The sequence below is a fragment of the Salvelinus sp. IW2-2015 genome, linkage group LG1 (genome assembly GCF_002910315.2).
Source record: "Salvelinus sp. IW2-2015 linkage group LG1, ASM291031v2, whole genome shotgun sequence".
Lineage (NCBI taxonomy): Eukaryota > Metazoa > Chordata > Actinopteri > Salmoniformes > Salmonidae > Salvelinus > Salvelinus sp. IW2-2015.
The window spans coordinates 29,823,026-29,836,416 of NC_036838.1; the positions used below are offsets into that span (position 1 = coordinate 29,823,026).

The 13,391-nt window shown below is 42.3% G+C and overlaps 1 protein-coding gene and 1 long non-coding RNA gene across 6 annotated transcripts in view; both read right to left on the minus strand.

Moving 5' to 3' along the window:
• LOC111964465 (SLAM family member 5) overlaps window positions 1–13,391 on the minus strand; it is a 141,575-nt gene that overhangs the window by 22,308 nt on the left and 105,876 nt on the right. The gene's annotated exons all lie outside the window — the stretch shown is intronic.
• Window positions 10,896–13,184, minus strand: LOC111964543 (uncharacterized). Its single transcript, XR_002877403.2, has 2 exons — window positions 12,010–13,184; window positions 10,896–11,068 (listed from the first exon to the last, which is right to left on the minus strand). It is a non-coding gene; the product is annotated as an uncharacterized lncRNA (long non-coding RNA).

The window sequence follows — 13,391 nt, forward strand, 5'->3', positions numbered from 1 at the left end:
AATCTAAACTATATTGGCATGCTACTGTGATGAGAAGTGCCCTCACACCCGAAGATATATGACCGTGGCCTTGTGGGTTTTTAGGTTGCCCTTTGGGCGGAATAGAGCAAGGCAACAGAGGGAGCCAAAGACGCGGATTTTACAGGGTAAATATAAGGATACCTTTACGCTCACCACAGGGCCCCCCAGGAAGTGGTTTGGGTTTTCTATTTAAAAGGTTTTCTTCCTTATTTTTTTAATTGGGGGCCCCTCATATTTACGGTGTATAAGTTGTTAAAGACACAAGGAGATTAAATTTTTGTAAGAGAGTGTGGTGATGAGACGTATCACTCACTTTTATTCATTTGGTTATATTGTATTTTTTCTGTTGTATGGACTAATTCACCTCGTTTGTCTACCTGTGTATATGCGAGTGTGGGGCACTTCATTACTTCCTGAATTTTTTCTTTTTGTACCATTGATACGTTTCTCTGAGTCTTGACAGTAGAGTAGCAGTGGGCCGGACAAGCTGTGGGTGGGAGATGGTAATTCTTTCCCTCATACTCGCGAAACGGGTATGAGATAGATCAGTGGTGAGATCGGGCTGGGTTCTGTGTTGTTATAGTTCTTCCTCTGGTACATTTAAGTCAAGAGTTCACTGCGCGTTTTTTGTTCTGTCTACAGGAGCGGACCCGCGAGCACTATACGGTAGCTTCCCTCTCACACTCGTACTGAGGTTTGAGATAGCATAGTAATCTAGGAAGAAAAAAATATGATAATTGGAATTGGAACCTAAATATAATATTTTGTTAATATATCTTAGCTAACCACACAACACACACAATACAACATCTACATTATCCCTCATCTACACACAATACTATCTTTGCTAGTTAACAAAGGTGATTGGGTGCGGAGGTGTGTATTGTTTTTTTCCCTTTCGTACAATTTCAACAGTTAGGAGTCTTCTACATTCGTCTGATCTGGAGGTTGAACATTAGTGAAGTATTTTAACATTGTTCGTGAGGCGGTTTTCAATCCTTTCAAGGTGTGATTTTTGTCTTCGTTTACCGGTACACATTGCAATACTGCCAAGTCTTGCTCATATAATATAAATTGCCGCTATGAATCTACCTCTTCCTGTGAAAGATATATCGATGTACCACTGCTTGTATTCGTAGCTCTCGCTGTGCCTTTTCACCTTGTGTCTTCAGGACTTTCTGCTTTTTCTGTGGAAGCACAGAGTACTGGTGGAAAGAGAGAGACTCAATATTCAACACAATGACTGCAGTTGCACACTAAATTCAACATACCTGGTTAGGTATAATTCAGTACTGCATCACATGATATGTGATCTGATGATGACTGCACTGAGATGACAATGACACTGAAGATGACAATGACCATTATCTTAGTTAATTTTTGCTGGCACGTCTGCAATGTTGTCTCGGAAATGACACTACTGACTTGAAGCTACCCCAGTCCTTTATTTACTTATTTAAACGAATACTTTTCCCCTTTTCTCCCCAATTTTGTGTGTATTCAATTGGTAGTTAGTGTCTGTCTCATCGCTGCAAATCCTTACGGCTCAGGAGAGGCGAAAAGTCAAGAGCCGTGCTCCTCCGAACAGACTCACCAAGCCACACTTGCTCTTGACATTATGCCTGCTTAACCCGGAATCCAGCCACACCAATGTGTTGGAGGAACCGTACACTGGCGATTGTGGGCAGCGTCATGCTGCCCGCACTGCCACAGGGGTCAGTTAGAACGGAGGACAAGGCAACCCTGCCGGCCAAACCTACCAAACCGACGGCGCTGGTCGCGGCTGGCTGCACAGAGCCTGGACTCGAACCAGATCTCTAGGCACAGCTTGCAACCGATGCAGTGCCTTGGACCACTGCGCCACTCAGAGGCCCTCCAGTCCTTCTTGATATTATACAGCTTAATGTGATGGTGGGTAGGAATAATGTTTAGGACTAGTATTTGTATATTTTGGTCTGAAATTAAGTTCACATGGAATGCATTCTCTGAGTAGGGAGTTCTTCCCCAATTCGACTGTTGTTTTTTTGCCCCAAAGTAAAATCAAGGATATCACTGAAAAGCACATGACTTTACAGAGATATTAACAATAACAGCATCATTTTCCACTACAGCTCTTAAAACAGCTGATTGTATCCTTTGAATTTCAGGGTCAGAGGAACATGCAGCAGTGATAGCATATACGCTTAGCCTACAGTATGTGTTATTTGTGAAACAAGTTTTGTGTTAAAACAGAAACAGGGATCAGGGGCATGATGGTTGTCACTAGCAGTAGGAAAGAGGCAGGAATTTGTACATATGGACACTGTAAAAATTTCTGTTTATAAGCAGCTGTAGCCTTTAGAAAGTGTCTGCTAAATTACTCAGATGTATTATTCTAGACAGAAAATGTATATCAATAATCAGGGGTGGGAAAAGTATCATGACATACACTTGAAATAAAGATAAAAATCCATAATAAAAATTAAAAAAGAGTGGAAAGTACCATTCATATTACTTTAGTAAATGTTTTAAGGTTTTGTTTTGTAAATTTACTTACGTTCAAAACTAATCTAATTAGCTAAATTATTATTAGTACTCAGTAAGAGAATCATTTCAAATTCTTATTTTAAACAACCAGCCACAGATTTCTTGTTTTGTATTTACGATAGATGTGCACCTCACACTCAGACATAATTTAACAATAGCACTTTATATTTAGAGTTGCCAGTATCAGGGCTCGATAGAGAGCCATGTTTCTGATAGGTATGATTCGTTTTTTTTTTGTCCTGCTAAGCATTGAAAATGTAATGAGTACTTTTGGGTGTCAGGGAAAATGTACCGGAGAAAAAGTATATTCTTTTCTTTAGGAATGTGTGTGGTAAGGTAAAAGCTGTCAATAAATTGTAATTAGTAAAGTAAAGTACAGATACCCAAAAACTTCTTAAGTAGTACTTTAAAATATTTTTACTTAAGTATTTACACCACTGTCAATGATACACATTTTTATTTTCCTAATTTAAAAGTGCTAATTGCAAAAGATTTGAAGGTTTTAGGTATAGCCAAGGAAGTAGTTTGGGGGTGGCGTGCTGCAAATTTTTTCGTAGATGGGGGGGTGAGATGTTTTTTTTGTCCGCGCTACAGATGGCTATATCGGTCTGCTAATACAGGCCAAGTTTTACTCCACTGCTATTGTGAAGAAAAAATTTTCAGATTTTTCAGGGGTGCTGCAGCACCTCGCACCCTCTTACTTCATTACATTTAAGATTTTAGCAGACGCTCTTATCCGAGCGATTAAAATTGGCATTCACCTTATGATATCCAGTGGAACACCACTTTACAAGTGGATCTAACTCTTTTAAGAGGGGGGTTAGAAGGTTTACTGGTTATCCTATCCTAGGTAATCGCCTTAAGAGTGGGGGGTTTCAGTTGTCTTCTCAAAAGTGTGATTGAGCTCCGGTGAACTGGTCGTTTCTTGTGATTGTTGGGTTTTTTACCATTGGTGGTGCAGTGTCATGTCATAGGAACAGTGGTGGTTGAGTTGGTCTATGAGCTCTGGTGGATATTCTTCCTCTATTCTTTTCAGGATTGGTTTATGGAGGCGTAGCAGGCCAAGAGAGTGTGTGGTGGACCAAGTGCCCTTGTTTTTGGGTTGTAGGTGCTAGATTCAGTGCCTGATTATGTTATACGAAGGAATGCACGTTCCCCTCACAGCTCCTTAGCAAGACCATTTCTTTGGTTAGTAGCGATTGCGAGCTTTTCTAATGGGGAGGACAGTGAAGAGAAGGGTTAGGAGCGGTGGGTGAGTTGAGAGAACTTGGTGAGAAGGTTGTGAACACAGATTCGTGCTCGGCGTTCTGGATGATTTTGTTGAGGGGTTTGAGATTTGCTCACAGGCAGAGCCCAGCCCACAGCGAGTTGCGTAATCCAGACGTGGAGAGTACATGGCCTTTAGAGGATGGTTAGGAACCTTGTCGCGTTCTTCCTCCTATGAGGCAGGGGTCTACTCTGCGATGTTGTTCGAGCTATCCACTACAGGATACGCTGTCATCGTCCATTGATTTGTTGTTGGTGAGAACGAGACAGGGTGTGTGGGTGCGAGGGCATCTACGCTCTCTAAGGTAATCATTATTGTATCTCTGGTACTAGTGTACACAATATGAGTGACGATTACGGTGGTGGCGGAGTCATATGGAACGGCAGTCTTCCCGGGAGTGTAAGAGAGTCCGTCTTGGCGAGGTTCAGCTGAGTTGGTGATCTCATCCATCATGATTTGTCTTGCAGACATAGATATGTGCGATTCACCAACGCTGGGGATTAGAGAGGGAAAGGAGAAGATATTGGTGTGTCGTCGTGTCTTAGCGCATGATAGGAGGAGACGATGTGAGGATATACAGACCAAGTGACGTGGTGGGGTATAGCGAGAATAGAGAGGGCCTGAACAGAGCCCTGGGGGACACATGTGAGAGCACGTGGTCGGAACAGATTCTCCCCCCACCTGGGAGGACGACCCTGTTCAGGTAAGACGCAATCCAAGCGTGGGCGTCCGGAGATGCCCGCTCGGGAGGGTGGAGGAGGTTGATTGATATGATACTTCCCACGGGCTATGGTTTTATGTTGCATTTAAGGTAAACAAATGTTTCAGGTCACTCCTCTGAGGAGACATAGTCTTAATGTATGCGGCAGGTGTGGCTCAATTAGCCATTACGGTTACCCAGGTCATATAGCTTAATAATTTGGTCATGCTATAGGCCCAACAGTATGTTATTGGACTTGTACAGTACAACATTTTCAGTATTCGTCTACAGGTGGATAGAAGAAAACTCATGCACACCTACGGACATAATGTATCTGTCCTCCTATAGTGAACTGTTACATTGTCTATCTGAATATGTGACTGTGTTCTGTTTCCATTCCCATCAGTCTGTCACATTGTCTGGTCTGCTTTTTCTGTCACATTAGTGGTTTGACCACACTGAGAAGCAGCCCCACACAGTCCACTCACACGCAGGCCTATGTGGGAAATACGTTTCACGCAATGAATACTTTTCACTGCAGCGAACAGAATAGTTCTCAGTAATGCTTAAGGTCTACCCGCGACTTATAATTCTTTCAGTTGTCGGATCATGTAGACCTGATAGGGGTCTTTGGATTTCTAAAAATGAAAGTGAAATTGCACTGGGAAAAGGAAGGCTATTTTGCATGGGTGGATAAGGCCTAGGGGTGTAACTACAGTACTTTTATACAACATTGTTTTAACGTTCTCAAACAAATGAACTATATAAATTGGTGATGAGACGAAGAACATTGTGGTGATGCCTCCCCTAATGTTGCATGTTCTTCAGCACAAGGAGAGTTGCTCACCCGCTTACATACCCCAGGCACTGATAATGAAGATGCATATGTATTTGTATATCCAATATTACTTTTCTGTGTTATTTCGTCACCCACTCTCTACAACTCACATTAAGTCCTTGTCATCAGATATTAAACATACTCTCTCGCGTCGCCAGATAGACATATCATACTCTCTTTGTATTCATACGCAGAGCACTAAACTTGGGGAGATGAAAGAAGAAGAACATATTAAAAACAGTTGTGTGTCATTTAGCGGTTGAGGGGCTGTTCTTGTTCTTGGCTATCGTGTTATATATCTAAGGATAAAACTTATAGGAGCTGCTTGGCTATACTAGTCTCTCTACAGAAGTGTTTACTCGTTCCTCGGTTGTTTATAAAGGATGTGTGTGCGCTATGCGTGAAAATTAGGGAGTTGCTAAGAGTTTGTAGCTACTGGGAAAGGGAGATACCTAGTCAGTTGTACAACTGAACGCATTCAACTGAAATATGTCTTCCGCATTTAACCCAACCCCTCTGAATTAGAGAGGTGCGGGGGGCTGCCATAATCGGTGCCCAGGKAACAGTGCCTTGCTCAGGGGCAAAATGACAGATTTTTACATTGTCAGCTCAGGGATTCAATCCAGCAACCTTTCGGTTACTGGCCTAACGCTCTAACCACTAGGCTACTTGCCTACTGGCCACCTGCTGATATTTAAAAAACCTAGCTAGCTAACAAATAACAAAAAGGACAATCAAAAAGGACAAAGGACAGGATAATAGACAGGAAAAGTAGTACCTAAACTTACACAAGCAAGAGAAAAACAATTCAGACAGATAACAAGTGAGGTAKGCTTTGTTTTCATAAAAAAATGTCTAGCTACAACTAGCCAAGTGYAAAMCAGCTRTAACATATACTGTATCCAGCTGTAATAAACTAAGACGGATACATTTACAAGCCCCAAACTCAGCAACCTTGCAATCCAATATGCAGAAGCTATTGCCAGTGAAGCAGGGMTGAAAAAATATAAACAAAGAGCACGCAGAGACCCAAAAAGCAGAATTTATACAACAAAAATACAAAGAAATCAAGGTGGATCTTCTCTTTTTCACTGAACGTCCAAATGCTTGGCATGCAGATATGCGCAAGGCAAACAAACATCTTAAAAYGTCTGGAAACAAGAMCATGAGACAATTRTATGTGGACACAACCCYGAAATGCAATATTGATATATATAATAACAGAACAGTAATGATCCAAGTCTCTGAGGCCAGTCTAGAGMTGTTTGAAGAAGAGTTCGACAAAACCTCTMGTGGATGATGAACTAAAAACTGACATGTCTCCACTARCAACRCCTGCAACTCCCAAAACCTGGGCTTCAAAACAGGAGGCCCACAGTACATCACTCCMTCCCTCACCTGTAGCAGCTGTGTGCACACACAAAAATATTATTGGTAAAACAAATCCAGAACTGCCTCCCCTACTTGAAGTGGAGATTACGTAATTCAGGGAGAGCAAACAACAAGAATGTGACACTGTCCAGACGCTGATGGAAGAGTTGAGGMATTTCCAGGAGGAGAACCATGCTTCAATAGAACAGTTAAGACAGAAGTTAAGACAGAACACTTAACACGACACRGTCCAATGATGCCCTCCAAGAGGAGCTGTGTGTGGTAAAGGTGGAGCTGCAGCAGAGAGAGAGACATCAATTACCTCCGTCAGCAGCAAATGACTACGCCACCAACAGAGCAGCCCCATACGCCTAGCCCAGTGCATCCTTCAACCCATCTGCATCACGTCCCCCCAGTCTCTTAGGGTCCACCCTGACCTGCCAACTCCCAGCCTGCCACAGCTTACCCTGACCTGCCAACCTCCCAGCCTGCCACATCCTACCCTGACCTGCCAACCTCCCATCCTGCCACATCCTACCCTGACCTGCCAACCTCCCAGCCTGCCACAGCTTACCCTGACCTGCCAACCTCCCAGCCTGCCACAGCTTACCCTGACCTGCCAACCTCCCAGCCTGCCACAGCTTACCCTGACTGCCAACCTCCCAGCCTGCCACATCCTACCTGCCTTGCCAACCTCCCAGCAGTCTGACCACATTCAGCAGATCCAGTTCAACCCAGGATACCTCCCAAAAACTGCAGTTCTGATGACTCTCATGGAAATTATCTGGAAGATAGGAGACCATCCGAGACGCCAGACGGTGCCTGACAGTGCACTTCAACAAGTCAAGCTGGAAAAACCTGACATCTTTGTCATACAYACTCGGACAAAGGACCTGCGCACAAAAGGAGAAAGAGTGGCTGAGGAAGTGAGAAAGGTGTCAGAGAAAGCACACACCCTGTTCCCACGGACAAACATTATTGTATCCATCCTTCTACCAAGGAAAGTTCTCCCATGGCAGATGATCCAAAATGTCAACAAMAAAAATCACCATGGACTGCTCCTCACTACCATTTGTCAGCATCTCTCACCACCACACCCTGACATRTGAGCACCTGTACGACCATGTACACCTGGACCATGAGGGAGTCAGAATCTTTGCCATGTTAGGCAGAGTTCCACAATTATACCAGCCCAGCAACAGAGTCCGCCCCCCCACTATCCAAGGAGATAGCAGCCATCAGAGAGACAACCAGACCTGGGCCCGCCTTAGCACAGCTCAAGCAGACCCGGCCCATCACAGCACAGCTCATCCAGACCTGGCCCGCCTCAGCACTGCTCTATCAGACCCGGCCAGCCTCAGCACAGCTCAACCAGRCCCGGYCCATCACAGCAGAGCACAACCAGACCCGGCACACCTCAACTCAGCCCAGCTCTACACATCACCGACCACTACCCTAGGCTCTGGAAAAACTCTGTTGAGGGTAGTGCACCACAAGATGCAGTCCACACCATGTATTATTCTCATCATCAGCCCTCAGATGCTGAGTTTGGAGCTTCACCAGCCACGCTGCCCTTCACACCACCCTCCTCAATTATCCCCCACTACCTCCCTCCCAGGCAAGTTTTGGTTACCCTCCCTATTCCCATCCCCAGGACAGGMCTAGGACAATTCAAGCCCCCAATAGCAGCCCCAACTCTGCAACAGGAGCCACGCCAAGGACTCTGGTGGTTAGAGCATTGGGCCAGTAACCGAAAGATTGCTGGATCGAATCCCCGAGCTGAAAAGGTACAAATCTGTTGTTCTGCCCCTTAGCAAGGTAGTTAACCCACTGTTCCCTGGGCGYCGAAGACGTGGATGTTGATTAGGGCAGCCCCCCGCAYCTCTCTGATTCAGAGKGGTTGGGTTAAATGTGGAAGACACATTTCAGTTGAAGGCATTCAGTTGTACAACTGACTAGGAATCCCCCTTTCCTTTTCCTGTGCACACCCAGAATGGAGCATTGRCAGCCACTCYAGTMCYTTKCAGCAGCTCCACTCCTTYGGCAGGAGCTTCATMCAGGTGGACTGAGCRCYGCCAACACTGCTCTCCCAGTTCCYGCCCCAGCCCTTGCATCCAACGACTTGAGAGAGGTCTGTCAAATGCTCAGTCTGCTCTGCTTTCAYGTGGTTGGCCAGGGACCTTGGAAAARTCTCAGGTCACTCAACAAATWGYTGCAGATGGCCCTATGCCTGTTAGCTCTGATGGGAATGAGCTGTTATAACCCCTTTGACTTTAACTCTCGTAGGGGGTTCGGGCTAATGCACCTAAATGTGCAAAGTATGATGATAARAAAATGACAGAATTAACATTTGAGTACAATATTCATGTCCTGACATTCTGGTTCTCTTGGAAACATGATTAAATGGTTCTGTCTCTGATAAAGACATTGAAGTAAATTATTATCATGTATTTAGATGTGACAGATTACAGAAAGAGGAAGGGGGGTGGCCATATATGTACGATCTAATTTCATTGCAAYCCAATCTTTAAATATTTCTGTTCCCAAGATATTTGAGTTCCTGGTTGTAGATGTGTCCATAAACCAGAATACACATTTATTTGTTGCTGGGATTTACCGCCCTCCTTGCTGCCATGGCGGATGCTTTTGGTGCAATATCTGAGTGTTTAACACCTTTTCTGGTCCCTGGAGTCGGTCATTTTAGGGGATATGGATCTGGATTGGCTATCCCTAGCYTCAGATCAATTTAAGAGTATTTGCATTGATTTGATTCTGACTCAATTGATCTCAAAACTCACACGGCTAAATGTGAAAATCCCTTTTAACTCCTCATTGATTGACTTAATTCTTACTAATAACCCCRATAAATATTTGTCTAGTGGAGTATTTGCATATGGTCTCAGTCATCATTGTCCCATAGTATGTATTAGAGATACAAAACAGCAAAATACTACTCCTCGTTTAATTAAGAAGGAACATTTGAAAAAGTTCTCAAGGGTTCTATTCTGATTTAGCCACTGTCCCCTGTATTCCTGACCCCGAGTTGGCTCTCGAAAATATATTCTCCAGATGTATTTTTCTTGCAGATAAACACGCCCCTTTTAAACAAAGATAGCTCAGAAGAAAACCAAGCTCATTCAGATGAGAAAGCAGGCCTGGGGCAAAGCAAGGAAAACTGACTCTGGTGGACTTAGGGCTGGGCGATATGGCCAAAATATAATATCACGGTATACATTTGATTTAAGAGKAGTGAGTGATCCTAGGGTGGCAACACATATATCCTAAATTATTTCAATTCGTTTTTCTCCATTCTGATTGTTTTATACTGTTCAATTCAACCAAAACTAATTTCAGCACTTTTATCATTTCTGCATTTCCTGCACTCAATTGCAGCGGTGGAAAAAGTACCCAATTGTCATACTTTATTTACAGATAGCCAGGGGCACACTCCAACATCTTCACAAACTAAGAATTTGTGTTTCGTGAGTCTGCCAGATCAGAGGCAGTAGGGATGACCAGGGATGTTCTTTTGATAAGTGCGTGAATTTGACAATTTCCCTGTCCTGCGAAGCATTCAAAATGTCATGAGTACTTTGAGTGTCAAAGGAAAACGTATGGAGTAAAAAGTAAAAAAGATATATATTTAGGAATGTAGTGAAGTAAAAGTAGTCAAATGTAAATAGTAAAGTACAGATACCCCCCAAAAAACTACTTAAGTAGTACTTTAAAGTATTTTCACCTGAATCAGGTGTTCAAAACGCATATCAGACCGAAAGCCTAATGCTTCCTACACTCTAAAAGATCCTGCACTGGATCACTATAGCACAACCAGCACTGGGTTATTTTAAACCAGCACTGTTGGGTTATGTGAATGACCCAACATGTTGGGTTACTTGATTGACCCCCAAAAATGTGGTTATTTTGACCTAGCAGTGGGTTATTTGTTACTGTTTTGCTAGATTATTCTTATTCATGTATTTTTGACCCAGCAGTGGGTTATTTCTTACTTTATTGCAAGGTTATTTTGTTTTACCTTCTCTCTATTACAGAATCTGTTCATTTGTAAACTTACAAATATTTCTAACAATAACAATCCATTTTACAACGTTACTACTGTACACGGTCTATGACATTCTTAAAATGACATATGGCCAATCATGACAAATTGTAGATAAAATACAAAATGTTTATTTTAAGAAATACATTTTAGCTATAAAATGAAGTCATGCAAAAGATAAACAATGATGATGAAAGCCAGGCGATTGTCCCCAGAGTCAGGACGAAGGGTTTGGTATCTTGTTTTTTGGGTCACTTGGCRGAGATATTCAGCCATATTGGTTCCAGCCTGGGAATTTTAGAATAGGATTATAAAACATTGAACAATAATCAAGACACTCATCACACTCTTGCACAAGCCTGTGTGAAGGACGTTAATCTGCACTGAGCTGAGTCCAGAMACTTTGTGATTGGTTTACAGCAGGGGTGGGAAGAGTACTGAAATATCCTAATCAAGTAGAAGTACTGTTACTTCAATTACATTTGACTCACATAAAAGTAAAACTACTTGTGTAAAAAAAAAAATACCCAAGTAAAAGTCCAAAGTAGCTCATTTAAAATGTACTCAGAGGAAAAGTAATTGAGTTACTTTTAAAACAAACATTGACCTTGACAATTAGCTAATGTTGCAAAGGTTATCTAAATGTTGTTACACATCTTGTTACAGATATTTCCATGCATTAAATTGAAAAAGTAATAGAGGAAATTAATGTACTGTCGGAACTAGGTTCATTTATTTAATGAGCCGCAACAAGGCACATCTGTATGTAAAATATACAATTAACATTTGAAAAGAAATTAAACATTCCAAGAAGAATTAATATCAGTGGTGGAAAGGCTACTGAAATATCTTAATCAAGTAGAAGTACTGTTACTTTAATTATATAAAAATTACTGACTGAAAAATACAAAAAAGTACAAGTACTTGGAAAAGCTACTCAATTACAGTAATGAGATCATTTGTAATTAGTTACTTCCCACCTCTGGTTTACAGTATTACATATTATTCAATATTCCACAGGTATACTTATGCTACAATATGATTTTTGGGCCTCATCAATGCTTGGACGGGCAGTATTATTTCCAACTCGTTACACTGGTGGTGGGATGAACACTCTCAGTATTGTGCCATCTTTAGTTTCTTAGGGGACAAATACATTACAAGGTTTTAGGGGACAGTCAAAATGGACAAACATTTGAGACACTACTTTCATTTCAATATGTAGCWACCTGCACTCAGTACACTGGTGGTTGGAGAAGCACTCTCAGGGCTATGTYGTCTTTAGTATCTGGGAGACAAAGACAATGTYAGCTAACCCATTAAGTGGARAGTCAAAATGGATAGCCTAAACATGTGTGAACAATTGAAACACTCCTTTCATTTTAATATGTAGCWAGCTATAGCTACCTAAAGTAACTSTGTCTGCATCCAGATTGAGACTACGTAGCCAGCTAGCTAGCTAACTAATATAAACAATTAGGCAAAAAAAAATAGTCACTAAAAGCATGAGTTATAAGCTTGCCAACTAGTTACAACCATGTTACATTAACTCAGAGACAGGGAATATGCCTAGCTTAGTAAAATATATAGCTAGCTAGCTGGTCTAGCTAGCCAAACTGGGTGGGAAACCTAATGTTTGAGCTAACTACCTGACATGAAACAATGCACCTGTCACGGCCGTCATCTAGGTGGAAACGACCGGACCAAGGTGCAGCGTGTTGAGCGTACATATTATTTTATTTAGAATGTCGTCAACAAAACAAGAAACAAAGAAACGACCGTGAAGCTTACTAGGGCTATAGTGCCACTAACAAAGGCAACTACCCACAAACACCAAAGGGAAAAAGGCTGCCTAAGTATGATTCCCAATCAGAGACAACGATAGACAGCTGTCCCTGATTGAGAACCATACCCAGCCAAAACATAGAAATACAAAACATTGAAATAAAGAAACTATAATGCCCACCCTAGTCACACCCTGGCCTAACCAAAATAGAGAATAAAAGCCTCTCTATGGCCAGGGCGTGACAGCACCACACAATAGCGTTAACGTTAGGCTTACAGAAGACAMGCTTTCTACAGACACTGACAWAGCTAGCCAGCCAAACGACAACAAAAACCTTACATTTTTGATACCACACAGCATATAAAATAAATTGTTAGCTAGCCAGCTAAGTTAGAAAACGTTAGCTTAGTAGTTAACGTAAACTCACCCAATTCCGTACAAATGTGCGCAACCACGACATTCAAACGAGGCTGCAAAGAAAACTAATGGGACTGTAGCGACTGTGTTGACTTCAAAATCTGGGGTGTGAACTACGTTTCTATTCAAGCGTTGATCGACATGGTAATGGCTCTATTATATTGGAGAAAAGTTGAAAAAAACTGACCCTCCGTTACATCGTGATGTGTCATGCCGTAACGTACTGTAACGGCAGTCGTAATCCTCCTCCTCGGACGAGGAGAGGCGAGAAGGATCGGACCAATACGCAGAGTGGCTAGTTTCCATAGTGATTTAATAATTAACAAAAACAATATGCGATACAAAATAACTACCGTGACAGTCCTGTGTGGCGGAACACTRACACAAGAACAAACACCCACAAAACAC